This window comes from Bos grunniens, chromosome 5, assembly GCF_055505025.1.
Source record: "Bos grunniens cultivar Pamir isolate PY7600 chromosome 5, Bosgru_T2T1.0, whole genome shotgun sequence".
In the NCBI taxonomy this organism is placed as follows: domain Eukaryota; kingdom Metazoa; phylum Chordata; class Mammalia; order Artiodactyla; family Bovidae; genus Bos; species Bos grunniens.
In genome coordinates, this window is record NC_141169.1 from 44,938,701 (window position 1) to 44,954,443 (window position 15,743).

At 44.4% G+C, this 15,743-nt stretch overlaps 1 protein-coding gene and 1 long non-coding RNA gene across 7 annotated transcripts in view; one reads left to right on the forward strand and one right to left on the reverse strand.

Moving 5' to 3' along the window:
* Positions 1–15,743, forward strand: part of LOC147371839 (lysozyme C, tracheal isozyme-like) — a 44,434-nt gene that overhangs the window by 16,293 nt on the left and 12,398 nt on the right. The window lies entirely within an intron of this gene.
* Positions 350–15,743, reverse strand: part of LOC147371842 (uncharacterized) — a 135,957-nt gene continuing 120,563 nt past the window's right edge. For both annotated transcript variants that reach the window (XR_015163793.1, XR_015163790.1), the window contains exons 10-11: positions 14,252–14,407; positions 350–6,176 (exon numbers count right to left, since the gene is read on the reverse strand). This is a non-coding gene — a long non-coding RNA (uncharacterized LOC147371842). The remainder of the gene's footprint in view (positions 6,177–14,251; positions 14,408–15,743) is intronic.

Genomic DNA, 15,743 nt, shown 5'->3' on the forward strand with positions numbered 1-15,743 from the left:
ACATGGCAAGCACTGTCTGAATTTGCTGTTACAGTACAGAAGGTCCCCAAGTTTATGATGGCTTACGACTTTTCAACTTTATAATGGTGTGAAAGTGGTATGCATTCAGTAGAAAATATAAAATGTGATCTTTTCCCAGGCTAGTGATATTTTTTTTTTATAGGGGTAAACAACTGTCACGCGAGTGTATGTTCCTCAGTTCTTTGTCTCATCACAACAAAGATTTGGAGTGATGGACATTAAAGCCCCCTCAGCATGTCACAGCTCTCGGACCTTGGATAGACTGTGTTACAGCTCTTAGGTCTTGAATGGACCATGTTATAGCTCTTAGACAAATCAGTGTTACAGCTCAGTGTTACAGCTCTATTTTATTTAGAAGATAGCAGGAAAACCCATCTTCGAAGAGTTAGGGCACATCGATCCACAGACACGAGGAGAAAAGCGCCCCAGCACGTGGGGGAGAGAGAGAGAGAGAGCTAGCTTTGACTCCTCTATTTATATGTTTATCTCTCTCTGGGCCTGTCCTATGTAAATTGGGCCAGCCAGGAGTGTTGTTTATTTTACCTGAGGTCCTCACTCTGGTCCTCGGACCTTCTTTTGTTCTATTTTCGTGGGCTTTTCCCTTACTTGTCTTTTAGCCACCGCCATTTTGGACTCCTTTTCCCTATTCTACCTACCTAACATTCCCTCCTCAAGAGATGAGAGGCCCAATTCTTTGGGAATTGGGGCGTCGAGGTCTTTCTGGCTACTTCCTGCTGAACTGGGATGGCGAGGGGTATTGGGCCTCCCCCTCTTGCTAGTCTCAAGCCTCAGAGTCCTTATAGCAGTGTCTATCTAAGGGTGAGTGATATTTTCCGTGGTCGGCTGTAGTTTTATATCTTTGTTGAACTGGCACTGAATGTTGTAGCTGGTTGACCTGGGCAGAGACAAAACAGGTTAGACAATTGACAGTACATGGAATAATCATAAGCATCATCAATATAGCATAACAAGGACTAGTAGGGACATTAGTCAATTTTAAATTCACATAGCCAGGATGGCTCAAGTCCCTCCTTGTTCAGGGATCAGAAGATCTATCTCCTGTCTGTTTTGGAGTACAGTCTCTGTCAAGCTGTGTTGGCTCTTTAGAGTTATCCTGATAAATTTTATCCCCAGAATCCAGATTTTGGGGGTGTTCATTAGAATGGCACTCATTGGTAGTCCTGAATAGGTATCTGAGATCTTTCAGGGGCTCACGGGTGTATTGAATATCTTCTTCTGTTTTCTTCCATGGCTTGACCCGTGAGTAGTGGATCCAGGAGTCATGTCCTGGTACCTTGACTGCTGTGGGGGTAGAAAGTATTACAGGGTAGGGGCCCTTCTACGTTGAGCCTTTGGGGACCCATCTTTCCAGACTTTAATTAGGACTTGAGTCCCTGGACCATATAGTGGTGACTCTTTAGAATCTTTTGGGTCCTGGTTCATACCCCACAAGTGTATATCCTGTTGGAATTGCCCACTGGCTATGATATAAGACTGGAGGGTCTGAACCTCTGGATCTAGGAAGAGGTCATTGACATAAACAAAAGGTCTCCCATATAGCATCTCATAAGGACTAAGACCAACCTGTTCCTTAGGGACAATGCGGGTGCAGAGGAGAGCTACTGGAAAGCCTCCTTCCATCCGAGGGAGGTCTCCTGGGTTATCTTTTTTATCGCTGATTTTAAGAATTGATTGACTCTTTCTACTTTTCCTGAAGATTGAGGCCTCCAGGCACCATGGAGATAATAAGTAATGCCCAATGCTTTCGAGACCCCTTGGGTGACCTTAGAAGTAAATGATGTCCCATTGTCACTTTGTAATGACCTGGGCAGACCAAATCTTGGAATGATTTCATGGAGCAGTTTTTTTTACCACCTCCTCAGCCTTCTCAGTCCGGGTAGGAAAGCCTTAAATCCATCCTGTAAATGTATCTATCATGACTAATAGGTGTTTATACCCTTGAGAAACTGGCATCTGGGTGAAGTCCATCCACCAGTCTTCTCCTGGGTAGGCCCCACGTCGTTGGACGGGCTGGGCCAGCTGAGGTCTTCAAGCTCCTTGGAGGTTGTTTAATTGGCAAGTGGGACAAGAGGAGACCACCTGTCTTATAGTTGTTTGGAGGCCTGTTCCTCTGAAGGACCTTTCTAGTAATCTTTGGAGGGCCTTTTCTCCTAAATGAGTAGTGGCATGTAAGGAGTTAACCAGCTTCCATTGGAGGTTCCCAGGCAGAAAAAGGAGTCCCTCCTTTCGGAACCACCCCATATGATCTTCTTGAAAGCCCTCGCTCTTAGCTTTAAGAGTCTCACCTTCAGTATATGAAGGAGTTTCTGGCAAATTAGTCTGTGGAACTAGGGTGGCAATCCCTATTAGTTCATGGTTCTGTAATGCTGCTCCCCTAGCTGCCTGATCAGCTGCTTGGTTCCCTCGTGCCACTTCCATGCTCCCTTTTTGGTGCCTTTTATAGTGGGAGACTGAAACCTCAGTGGGCAGATGGACTGCCTCCAAGAGTAGAAGAATCTGATCACCACATTTGATTGTGGACCCTCGGGTGGTCAAGTGGCCCCATTCTTTCCAAATAGCTACATGTGCAGGTAGCACCAGACAGGCATACTTGGAGTCAGTGTAAATGGCTATTTGTTTTCCTTTTCCCAGCTCTAAAGCTTGAGTCAGGGCTATGAGCTCAGCTAATTGGGCTGAAGTACCTGGTGGCAAAGGCTTAACCTCTATGGTCTCAAAATTGGAGACTACTGCATACCCGGCTCTTCTTTTTCCACCCAAGACAAAGCTGCTTCCATCAGTGTACCAGATTTCCTCAGGATTGGTCAGAGGATCTTCTGACAACCCCTCTAGGGGTTTTGTCCAGTGGTCCAAGGTTTCTAGACAAGAGTGAAAGGGAAGAGAGCCCTCGGGGGTAGGCAGGAGGGTGGCTGGGTTAAGAACCTCACAAGGGGATACAGTGAGGCCTGGATTTTCCATCAGCATTACTTGATATCTGAGGATTTTTTGATCAGACATCCATAAATGGCCTCTCCCATTTAGGAGTTGTTTTACTTGGTAGCTGGTAAAAATAGTTTGCCCCCAAAGGAGAGTTTTAAAGCATCTTCTATCATGATTGCAATAGCTGCAAGATTTCGAAGGCAGGGGGCCCAGCCTCGGGTAGTTGGATCGAGCTTTTTGGATACATAAGCTACAGGCTGGGGCTCAGATCCCAACCTTTGAATTAACACTGTCAAGGCTATTCTCTCTCTTTCATGGACATAAAGTTGGAATGCTTTTTCTGGGTCTGGCAACCTCAAGGCAGGTGCCTGAGTTAAGGCCTGTTTTAGTGTAGCCTCTGCCTTCTTTTGAGGAGTTCCCCACATCAGTGGGGTTAAATCATCTCGTTCCTTTAAGCTTTCATATAAGGGCTGGGCAATTAGAGCATAGTTGGGTATCTAGATTCTACAATACGCAGTTAGCCCCAGGAAAGCTCGCAATTGTTTTCGAGTCATGGGGGAGGGCAACTGGAGGATTCCTTGTACCTGATCAGAGGACAGCCTCCTGGACCCATGTGTAATCTGAACTCCCAGGTAAGTGACCTTTGTCTTGACCATCTGTGCCTTAGCATGGGAGACTTTATATCCCCTTTCTGCCAAGAAGTTTAGAACCTGAATTGCATGTTGTTGGGCACTTTTCTCATCTGGAGAGCAGATTAGTAGGTCATCTACGTATTGTAATATTTTCCCATTGGGTCCCAGGTCCAGATCTAGAAGGTCCTGGTTAAGGGCCTGTCCAAACAGGTGGGGGCTATCTCTGAACCCCTGAGGTAATACTGTCCAAGTCATCTGTTGGTGTTTTTCTCCTGGGGCCTCCCACTCAAAGGCAAAAAGATATTGGGATTCTTTAGCTAGTGGTATGCAAAAAAATGCATCTTTGAGATCCAAGATTGTAAACCACTTGGCACTGGGTGGGATTTCTCCCAAGATTACATAGGGATTGGGTACTGTGGGATGGAGGGGGACTACAGCTTCATTTATGATCTGGAGATCTTGAGCCATTCGCCAGGTTCCATCTGTTTTCTTTACTGAGAGGATTGGGGTGTTACATGGCGAACTGGAGGGGACCAATAGCCCACAAGCAAGGAATTTATTTATTAAAGGCTGTAGTCCCTCTCAAGCCTCTCTTTTGAGAGGGTATGGTTTCCGGTTAGGAAACCAAGTGGGATCTCCAAGGACAATGATGACCGGTTCAGCTTGGTGGGCTCGTCCAGGAATCGTCTGGTCCCACACCTGGGGGTTAATTTTGTCTTCCCATAGTTTTTGGCCCCTCTCTATTGAAGGTGTAATGGATTCTTTAGTAGTAACCAGGAGCTGTAGAGCTTTAGGGGCTGAAAAACTTCCCATCACAAGGGAGTATATCTCTTCCCAATAAGGGAGTAGGACACTCAGGGACCACCAGAAACTGGTGGGAAAATATTTGTCCATCCCAGCAACAAAGAAGTGCTCGGGTGAATCTTTTAGTAGTTGCTTTTCCTGTAGCACCCAAAATGGTACAGGTTTGGGAGGAGAAGGCTCCGGAGTAGGAGATCAAGACAGAGTAGGTAGCCCCTGTGTCAACCAAGAAATTTTCGGACCTACCTGCCACATCCAGTTGCACCCTTGGCTCCAGCCCCGTGATGGTTATCTGTGTCAGGCAGGCTGGCTGGAGTGGGCCGCTTCAGTCCTCTTGAACCATCATGAGGGTAGGCTTGGCACTTGACCTTGAGGCTCTTGGGTCTCGAGGGCAGACTGCCACCCAATGTCCCAGTTGATGGCATTTGTGGCAAGCCATTCTAGGAGACTGGTCACGGTTTGGACACTCTTGGCCCAATGCCCTGCCTGTCTACAGATCAGGCATTTGTCTCGTGCCTTGTCCTTCAAGGACTCAGGGTTTGCCATAGGGCTTCTCTGGAGAGCGGCCAGCATCTGGGCATGCCTTGTCTCTTTCTTTTTCTCCCTCTCCTGGGCCTTGGCCTCCTTCTCCTGTTCTCTGTTATAAAAGGTATTGGTGGCTGTCTGGACCATCTCATCTAAAGAGGCAGCAGGGTCCTGCTGTTGTAGCTGTTGTAACTTAATTCTGATATCTGATGCACATTGGGACAGGAATTTGTCCTTTAAAATCACCTGTCCCTCGTAAGAGTCTAAGTCCAGATTGGTAAACTTTTGGAGTGCCTCTTTTAGCCTTTCCAGAAAGGCAATGGGGTTCTCATTGGGCTCTTGAGTTATTGTTGAGACCCGGCCATAGCTAATTACTTTTTGTTGGGCTGTTTTCAGTCCTCTCTTCACGCAGATTAGAAAATGATCTCTTTCCCAGGTGTGCTCAGGGTCATTATAATTTCAATTAGGATCGGAGGCAGGAACTGCGGTTTCCCCTACTGGATATCTATCACTGGACATGTGAAGCCCTGTTGCATATCTCTGGGCTTCCTTTAAGACCCTAGTATGTTTAGGGTCAGATAAAGTTTGAGTAAATATGACCATGATGTCTTTCCATGTCAAGTCAAAGGCCAAGGTAATATGTTGGAATGTATCTATATATTTGCCTGGGTCATCTGTATAGCTTCCCAGGTCTTGTTTGATCTGTCTTAGTTCTAAAAGGGAGAAGGGCTTATGGACCCGGGTTGGTCTGAATTCTTCTCCAGTTTCAACTAAGGGACATACTCGAGCTGGCTTTTGTGGAGGGGGTGCTTCCAGATATGGGGGCACGTTTGGATACAAGGAAGGAGCACCAGGCAACTCGGGAGCTGTGGGAGGTGAGCCTTCACGAGGGCGTTCCTTTTCTTGGTTGCCTGTGCCTAATACCATTTGCCTAGTGGGCTCACTTTTAGGGTGTACAACAATCCCATACTTAAGACAGAGTTCCTGTATGTCTCTTAGTCGGAAGAAAATTTGGACATAAGGGATCTCTGTCCACTTCCCTTGTCTTTTGCAGAATAATTCTAATTGCAGGATGGTATTGTAATTTAAAGTTCCATCCTCAGGCCAGTGTTCCTCGTCCCCCAGTGGATACTGTGGCCACACAGTGGCACAAAAGAATTTCAAGCGACTTCTCCTTAGAGCTAGAGGGTTGAACAGCTTCCATTTATCAAGGATGCATCTCAAGGGCATCTGCTGGGAAGTGGATTGGTTATTTCCCATCTGAAAGACAGTCATGACAGGGAGAAAAGAAAATGACATCTTTCGATTTTTATGGGTGGACTTCCTTAGGGGTGAGTCTTTCTGAAGCTTATCCTACCCAGAACTGTTGCAACCTGAGAGCCAGGCGTCCCTGGGTCAGGGATCAGATCCCCAGGCAGGCTGAGGCATGACAGCCTCCTAGAGATCCAATCCCTGGGCAGGTCGAGGCGTGACGGCCTCCTGAGAATTGGGTCCCTGGGCAGGTCGAGGCGTGATGACCTCCTGGGACCCCTGGGACTGGCGGATCCCCAAGCAGGTTGAGGCATGACAACCTTTTGAGGACCAGATCCCTAGGCATGTCAAGGCGTGATGACCTCCTGGGACCCCAGGACTGGAGTTGGGTGTCCCCAAGGTCTCCAGTGTAACCAGTACTGGGTAGGATTAGGGGATTGGATATTATAAAATATTTTCCTACCAAGGCCAGCTATTTTCTGATTGTCTCTCCAGAAGATTGTAGAGGCAACCTTATGGGTCTGGATGGGGCTCAAGAAAAGAGCATGAAACAGGAGGGAAGGGGGCAGAGCACAACCTTTGAAAGAATGACATAGCACAAGGGTATAATGTAAACCAATTAAAACCATTTGGGTCCAGATGACAAGTCAAATTCAAGTAAACCTTAATCCCCGATCTATAAGCCAACAGACACACCCAGAGGTGGCAGGACAGCTCCAAGGCACTGTCAAAAGATGGAGGAGTGGGTGGTTCCCCAATGGCCGGGATGATCCTCTCACTCATTAGCATGTGAATTCACCACGCTCGCAAAACCAGGCTGCCATTCCACGGCCAGTACCCTGTAGAGTGGGCGCTTCTCTCTGAATCTTAACAAGTCTCAGTTCAGTTCAGTTCAGTCGCTCAGTTGTGTCCAACTCTTTGCGACCCCATGAATCACAGCACGCCAGGCCTCCCTGTCCATCATCAACTCCCAGAGTTCACTCAGACTCACGTCCATCGAGTCAGTGATGCCATCCAGCCATCTCATCCTCTGTCGTCCCCTTCTCCTCCTGCCCCCAATCCCTCCCAGCATCAGAGTCTTTTCCAATGAGTCAACTCTTCACATGAGGTGGCCAAAGTACTGGAGTTTCAGCTTTAGCATCATTCCTTCCAAAGAAATCCCAGGGCTGATCTCCTTCAGAATGGACTGGTTGGATCTCCTTGCAGTCCAAGGCACTCTCAAGAGTCTTCTCCAACACCACAGTTCAAAAGCATCAATTCTTCGGTGCTCAGCTTTCTTCACAGTCCAACTCTCACATCCATACATGCCCACTGGAAATACCATAGCCTTGACTAGACAAACATTTGTTGGCAAAGTAATGTCTCTGCTTTTGAATATACTATCTAGGTTGATCATAACTTTCCTTCCAAAGAGTAAGCATCTTTTAATTTCATGGCTGCAGTCACCATCTGCAGTGATTTTGGAGCCCCCCAAAAATAAAGTCTGACACTGTTTCCACTGTTTCCCCATCTGTTTCCCATGAAGTGATGGGACCGGATGCCATGATCTTCGTTTTCTGAATGTTGAGCTTTAAGCCAACTTTTTCACTCTCCTCTTTCACTTTCACCAAGAGGCTTTTTAGTTCCTCTTCACTTTCTGCCATAAGGGTGGTGTCATCTGCATATCTGAGGTTATTGATATTTCTCCCGGCAATCTTGATTCCAGCTTGTGTTTCTTCCAGTCCAGCGTTTCTCATGATGTACTCTGCATTAACAAGTCTACCTCTTATCTATCGCTTTGACTCTCAGTGAATTTTTGCAATGAGACCTCAGAGCCTGAGCTTTATTAGGTCCTGAAGCCGGGCACCCTGGGGTTTTGGTCGGGTTCAAGTCCCTACCTGGAAAGAGAGCTGAAGGACAGGAGGAAAAAGCAGTGGGAAAAACGTGTCAAGGAATCTCCTTCATAGCCCGCCAGAAAATTTGCTAAATATCTGACCGGTGCTCAGTTTCATTGGTCTGATCCTTGGCACAGAGAAGAGAAAGGACAAAAGAACCCCTACCTGCTTGTGTAATAGCTACTGGAGTTCAGCAGATAGCGCCTTTGGGACATGTTGAGGAGCAGTCTCTCCAGAGTCCCTCAGTTGTGTTCCCTGTCGCCTGCTTGTTCGCGGGAGGTTTGAGGAAACAAGAAACGAGAGATTGTAAAGGAATTAAGACTTCGTTAGGCATGTCCCTCCAGCCATAGGAGCAAGGACCTCTTACCTTAACCAGAGGTCTTTTGCAATCTGAGACTGGGCCGCATGAGCTTTCTACTGAGTTTGTTTTTCTCTGTCTCAGTTTCCAGCACGATGGGCCTTCCCTTGCTCTGGGTTTCTTCGCCTTCCACATCTAGCATGGGAGCTTTGCTGAGTTGGGCTCCTGCTGTGCTTGGCCTCTTCCACGCTGAGGTGGTTTCAGCCAGGTTAAACCCAAGTCACGGCACCATAGATGTCACGTAGTGTATGTTCCTCTGTTCTTTCTCTTGTCACAACAAAGATTTGGAGTGATAGACATTAAAGCCCCCTCAGCGTGTCACAGCTCTCAGGTCTTGGATAGACCGTGTTATAGCTCTCAGATCTTGAATGGACCATGTTATAGCTCTTAGACAAGTCAGTGTTACAGCTCAGTGTTACAGCTCTATTTTATTTAGAAGATAGCAGGAAAATCCATCTTCAAGGCGTAAAGGCACGTCGATCCACAGACACGAGGAGAAAAGCGCCCCAGCGCATTGGGGAGAGACAGCGAGCTAGCTTTGGCTCCTCTATTTAAACATTTATCTCTCTCTGGGTCTGTCCTATGTAAATTGGACCAGCCAGGAGTGTTGTTTATTTTACCTGAGGTCCTCACTCTGGTCCTCAGACCTTCTTTTGTTCTATTTTCGCGGGCTTTTCCCTTCTTTGTCTTTTAGCCACCACCATTTTGGACTCCTTTTCCCTATTCTACCTACCTAACAGGGATCAAGCACATCCCCATGGAAAAGAAATGCAAAAAAGCAAAATGGCTGTCTGGGGAGGCCTTACAAATAGCTGTGAAAAGAAGAGAAGCGAAAAGCAAAGGAGAAAAGGAAAGATATGAGCATCTGAACACAGAATTCCAAAAAATAGCAATAAAAGATAAGAAAACTTCTTCAGCGATCAATGCAAAGAAATAGAGGAAAACAACAGAATGGGAAAGACTAGAGATCTCTTCAAGAAAATTAGAGATACCAAGGGGACATTTCATGCAAAGATGGGCTCGATAAAGGACAGAAATGGTATGGACCTAATGGAAGCAGAAGATATTAAGAAGAGGTGGCAAGAATACACAGAAGAACTGTACAAAAAAGATTTTCACGACTCAGATAATCACGATGGTATGACCACTCATCTAGAGCCAGACATCCTGGAATGTGAAGTCAAGTAGGCCTTAGAAAGCATCACTAGAACAAATCTAATGGAGGTGATGGAATTCCAGTTGAGCTATTTCAAATCCTGAAAGATGATGCTGTGAAAGTGCTGCATTCAACATGTCAGCAAATTTGGAAAACTCAGCAGTGGCCACACAACTGGAAAAGGTCAGTTTCATTCCAATCCCAAAGAAAGCCAATGCCAAAGAACGCTCGAACTACCACACAATTGCACTCATTTCACATGCTAGTAAAGTAATGCTCAAAATTCTCCAAGCCAGGCTTCAGCAGTATGTGAACCATGAACTTCCTGATGTTCAAGCTGGTTTTAGAAAAGGCAGAGGAACCAAAGATTAAATTGCCAACATCTGCTGGATCATGGGAAAAGCGAGGGAGTTCCAGAAAAACATATATTTCTGCTTTATTGACTATGCCAAAGCCTTTGACTGTGTTGATCACAATAAACTGTGGAAAACTCTGAAAGAGATGGGAATACCAGACCACCTGACCTGCCTCTTGAGAAACCTGTATGCAGGTCAGGAAGCAACAGTTAGAACTGGACATGGAACAACAGACTGGTTCCAAATAGGAAAAGGAATATGTCAAGGCTGCATATTATCACCCTGCTTATTTAACTTATATGCAGAGTACATCATGAGAAACGCTGGGCTGGAAGAAACACAAGCTGGAATCAAGATTGCTGGGAGAAATATCAATAACCTCAGATATGCAGATGACACCACCCTTATGGCAGAAAGTGAAGAGGAACTAAAAATCCTCTTGATGAAAATGAAAGTGGAGAGTGAAAAAATTGGCTTAAAGCTCAACATTCAGAAAATGAAGATCATGGCATCCGGTCCCACCACTTCATGGGAAATAGTTGGGGAAACAGTGGAAAGTGTCAGACTTTATTTTTCTGGGCTCCAAAATCACTGCAGATGGTGACTGCAGCCATGAAATTAAAAGACACTTATTCCTTGGAAGGAAAGTTATGATCAACCTAGACAGCATATTCAAAAGCAGAGACATTACTTTGCCAACAAAGGTTTGTCTAGTCAAGGCTATGGTTTTTCCTGTGGTCGTGTATGGATGTGAGATTTGGACTGTGAAGAAAGCTGAGTGCCAAAGAATTGATGCTTTTGAACTGTGGTGTTGGAGAAGACTCTTGAGAGTCCCTTGGACTGAAGGAGATCCAACCAGTCCATTCTGAAGGAGATCAGCCCTGGGATTATTTGGAGGGAATGATGCTGAAGCTGAAACTCCAGTACTTTGGCCAACTCATGCAAAGAGCTGACTCATTGGAAAAGACTCTGATGCTGGGAGGGATTGGGGGCAGGAGGAGAAGGGGACGACAGAAGATGAGATGGCTGGATGGCATCACTGACTCAATGGATGTGCGTCTGAGTGAATTCTGGGGGTTGGTGATGGACAGGGAGGCCTGGCGTGCTGCAATTCATGGGGTCGCGAAGAGTCGGACAGGACTAAGCGACTGAAGTGAACTGAACTGAACACAACCAATATACTTACAACCATTCTGTACCCAGACAACCATTCTGTCTTTCAATTTCCGAAGTGTATTCAATATATCACATGAGATATTCAACACTTTATTTTAAAATAGGCTTTGTGTCAGATGATTTTGCCTGGCTGTAGGCTAATATATCTGTCCCGGAAAAGTTTAAGGTATGCTGGGCAGAACTATGATGTTTGGTAAGTTAGGTATAGTATACATTTTTTGACTTACTATATATCTAACTTACGATACGATTATCAGAATGTAACCTCACCATAAATCAAGGAAGACCTGCAAATAGATTCCCCCTTTTTTCAATAACCCAGAACTCCTGATTAAGATCACCTGACAGAGTCCCAGAACACTGAAACTTCTTGAGAACTAATTTTGCATCATAAGAATATTCATTTAAACAATTATCAACTGATAGCAAATTGCTAGGGCAGGAAGCTAACACCTTTTAAGGGATTTAAAATTCCAAAACATCCCCACTACACCTTGAGATGAACTTACAAAAGAATAGTTTTATAAGAGTAGTTATATTCTGTTTGTGTTATCCCTAAATTCAGATGTTGACATCCTAAAGCCCCAAAGATGATATATTAGGAGGTGCGGCACTTGAGTGATTCTCAGGTGATGAGGGTGCAGCCTTCATGAATGGGATTAGTGTGCTCATGAGACAGACCCCACAGAGACCCTTCTGCCTTGTGAAGAGCAGCAAGAAAGCCCTGGTGATGAACCAGGAAGAGGACTTGCAGAAGAATCCAGTGTGCTGGCGCCTTAATCTTGCACTTCCCAGCCCCCAGAGCTGTGGCAAATAAACTTCTATGGTTTATAAGTTTAAAATAAAAGTAGAATAGTTATTTCTTGTAACTATTATAAAAGAATAGCTGGATCTAAACGGTGTTTCTTGCAAGATGGAACAAGTTAAGTATACCTATTCAGATGGCTGAAGCATTTTACCAATATTTGTGGAAAAAATTTTTACTTGTCTTTAATAGATAATCTTGTGGAAGCTGTGGACAAAATCTGAAGAAATGGAGCTTACAGAAATATCAAATAGCAATTTGTTTTCTTAAAAAAACCTGTCTCTTATTTTTTTGTTTTTTCCCAGTTCCATGTTTGCTTTGGCCAACATTTATCTTTTTGGATGCTTAGATTTCAAAGACATGGTAAGGTCAATATTTCCAAGGGACTAAGAAAGAATTTCGAAAAAGGAACTCAGAGGCATATTTGCCTATTACCAGAAATCTAGGATTATTACCATAATGTTTTTCTTTTCCTTAATGGTTGGATAAGAGTGTTCAATAATTTTTTTTTCTGTAGTACCTGCCCCAAATATGGGAAGGTCTGGACCTGGTGGAGTCAGCTTACAGGGAGGGGACAGTCTATCAAGCCTTTCTATACATTTTCTTGACCTTCGTCAAAACTATTTCCTCACTATCAATATTTCCATAAGTTTCACACCAACTTGAGTGCCATCTTCAGTTCTTGACATTTGGTTCTCTGATTTTCCCTTCCTAAACATGTTAAGGAAATGTTTTGTATATATACAGCCAAGGTATTCTGTATATACTTCTATCTTCTTTCTTTTCTTCTTCCTTTCTCTTTCTTTTTTTTCTTTAATCTGATCTTCCTATAGGTACCAAGAGGACATTTGTTTAAGAGTAGAGCTCTCTTAAAAATCCTTTAGCAGGCTTCCCTAATGATTCAGTGGTAAAGAATCCGCCTTCCAATGCAGGAGACATGGGTTTGATCCTTGATGCAGGAAGACCCCATATGCTCCAGAGCAACTAAGCCTGTGCAACATGATGACTGAACCTATGTTCTTGAGCGTAGGACCTGCATTACTGAGCCCGTGATCCCAACTACTGAAGCCCATGTGCCCTAGAGCCTGTGGTCCAAAACAGGAGAAGCTACCACAGTGAGAACGAGAAGCCCACACACTAGAGAGTAGCACTTTCTCTGCACGATTAGAGAAAAGCTCGCGAGCAATGAAGACCCAGGACAGCCAGAAATAGAATAAATTAATTTTTAAAAATCCTTTTAGAGACCCCTGGTGGTAAAGTAGTTAAGAACCCTGCCAACGCAGGGGACACGGGTTTGATCTCTGATGTGGGAAGATTCCACATGCCGTGGGGCAACTAAGCCCATGCGCCACAACTACTGAGCCCAGGCTCTGCAACTATGGAACCTGGGAACCTGGATGGAGCCCATGCGCATAACAAGAGAAGCCCCTGCAACGAGTTCACCCACTACAACTAGAGATAGCCCCCGCTAGCAGCAACTAGAGAAAGCCTGCATACAGCAAGGAAGACCCAGAGCAGCCATACATAAATAAGTGAATAAACAAATAAAATGTAAAAAATCTTTTAGGTGTACAAGTCCAAATCTTCAATGTATCTATTTCAGTTCTGACTCCAGCCAGTGAGTATTTTTACAGCTTAAAACCAATATTAGGGTTTACCCATGGACACCAGTGGTGTTCTCTAAGAAATGTAGCCTTCTCAAGATGCAGAGCCTCTGCAGAGAAAGCCTAAGAAAGCAAAGACTTTGCTTGTCTCAGGTGAAAAATAAACCTCTGTCTCCCACAAAGTGAGACATCTTAAATCACTGATCTCCAAACCTGGGTTACCAGAAAAGTGATAATGCTGTGTGGATTTCCCCTCAAAACCAGGCAACAAAGGTAGGGACCAAAAAGGCGCCTTTTGAATTTGGACACTTTATTAAGACACACTTCCCTGTGAGCCAGCATGTTTGGACAGAGAATGCTGCCTGTCACTTCATGTCTTAGGCTTCTAGCTGGCTGTGGATGCAAGTGTGACAGAAACTGTACCCCATAATGGGCAGAAACCGGAGGGCACATTCTCACTGGTTATAAAGCCAAGCTCTCAATACATAAAACAAAACAAATGGAGAGTCTCATCTTATAGTTTTTCATCCTTATGATAAAGGAAAACATGACTCTCACAGGCCAAGAATCAGTCACCATAGATGTTGATTACCAAAATCAAATTCACAAGAGTCATGATTCAATATCCGTTTTCACAAATGTTTTTCTCCTGCCGCTGTGAATTTGGAAAGGGACAAAGAGAAATCTTTATCCTTCTCTCTTGACTATGCTCTATAGACAGAGATTTGCGAGACTGACATGGTAAGACCTCTTACCTTCTGCTGGTCTGTTGTCGGTTATCCCATATCTCAACTGAAGTCTCCAGGGAGAGTGGAGTGTCCCGGCCTTTTGCTGTCCCATCCTCATCACTAGAAACTGTACAGGAGGAAACATGTGTTTCCTTTTACCCTTTTCAGCTTTTCGCTGTGGCTCTGTAACCAAAGACAGATTATCAAGAGAAAAGGAAACAAGTATATTAACATATACATCTCATGTATAATTGTAAGAAATGCAGGGATGACTAACTCAAGGAGGAAGCCAGAATTTGGACTTACAGATTATCTTAACCAAAGAACAATATATTTTTTTTTTTTAATTTTATTTTTTTAAAAAAAATCACATGCTCCCCATCCTGAACCCTCCTCCCTCCCAACCTCCCCATACCATCCCCCTGGGCCTTCCCAGCGCACCAGCCCCAAGCATCCAGCATCGTGCACTGAACCTGGACTGGCATCTCGTTTCATACATGACATTTCACATGTTTCAATGACATTCTCCCAAATCTTCCCACCCTCTCCCACAGAGTCCATAAGACTGTTCTATACATCAGTGTCTCTTTTGCTGTCTCGTACACAGGGTTATCGTTACCATCTTTCTAAATTCCATATACATGCGTTAGTATACTGTATTTATGTTTTTCCTTCTGGCTTACTTCACTCTGTATAATAGTCTCCAGTTTCATCCACCTCATTAGAACTGATTCAAATGTATTCTTTTTAATGGCTGAGTAATACTCCATTGTGTATATGTACCACAGCTTTCTTATCCATTCATCTGCTGATGGACATCTAGGTTGCTTCCATGTCCTGGCTATTATAAACAGTGCTGCGATGAACATTGGGGTACACGTGTCTCTTTCCCTTCTGGTTTCCTCAGTGTGTATGCCCAGCAGTGGGATTGCTGGATCATAAGGCAGTTCTATTTCCAGTTTTTTAAGGAATCTCCACACTGTTCTCCATAGTGGCTGTACTAATTTGCATTCCCACCAACAGTGTAAGAGGGTTCCCTTTTCTCCACACCCTCTCCAGCATTTATTATTTGTAGACTTTTGGATCGCAGCCATTCTGACTGGTGTGAAATGGTACCTCATAGTGGTTTTGATTTGCATTTCTCTGATAAAGAGTGATGTTGAACATCTTTTCAAGTGTTTGTTAGCCATCTGTATGTCTTCTTTGGGGAAATGTCTATTTAGATCTTTGGCCCATTTTTTGATTGGGTCATTTATTTTTCTGGAGTTGAGCTGTAGGAGTTGCTTGTATATTTTTGAGATTAGTTGTTTGTCGGTTGCTTCATTTGCTATTATTTTCTCCCATTCTGAAGGCTGTCTTTTCACCTTGCTAATAGTTTCCTTTGATGTGCAGAAGCTTTTAAGTTTAATTAGGTCCCATTTGTTTATTTTTGCTTTTATTTCCAATATTCTGGGAGGTGGGTCATAGAGGATCCTGCTGTGATGTATGTCAGAGAGTGTTTTGCCTATGTTCTCCTCTA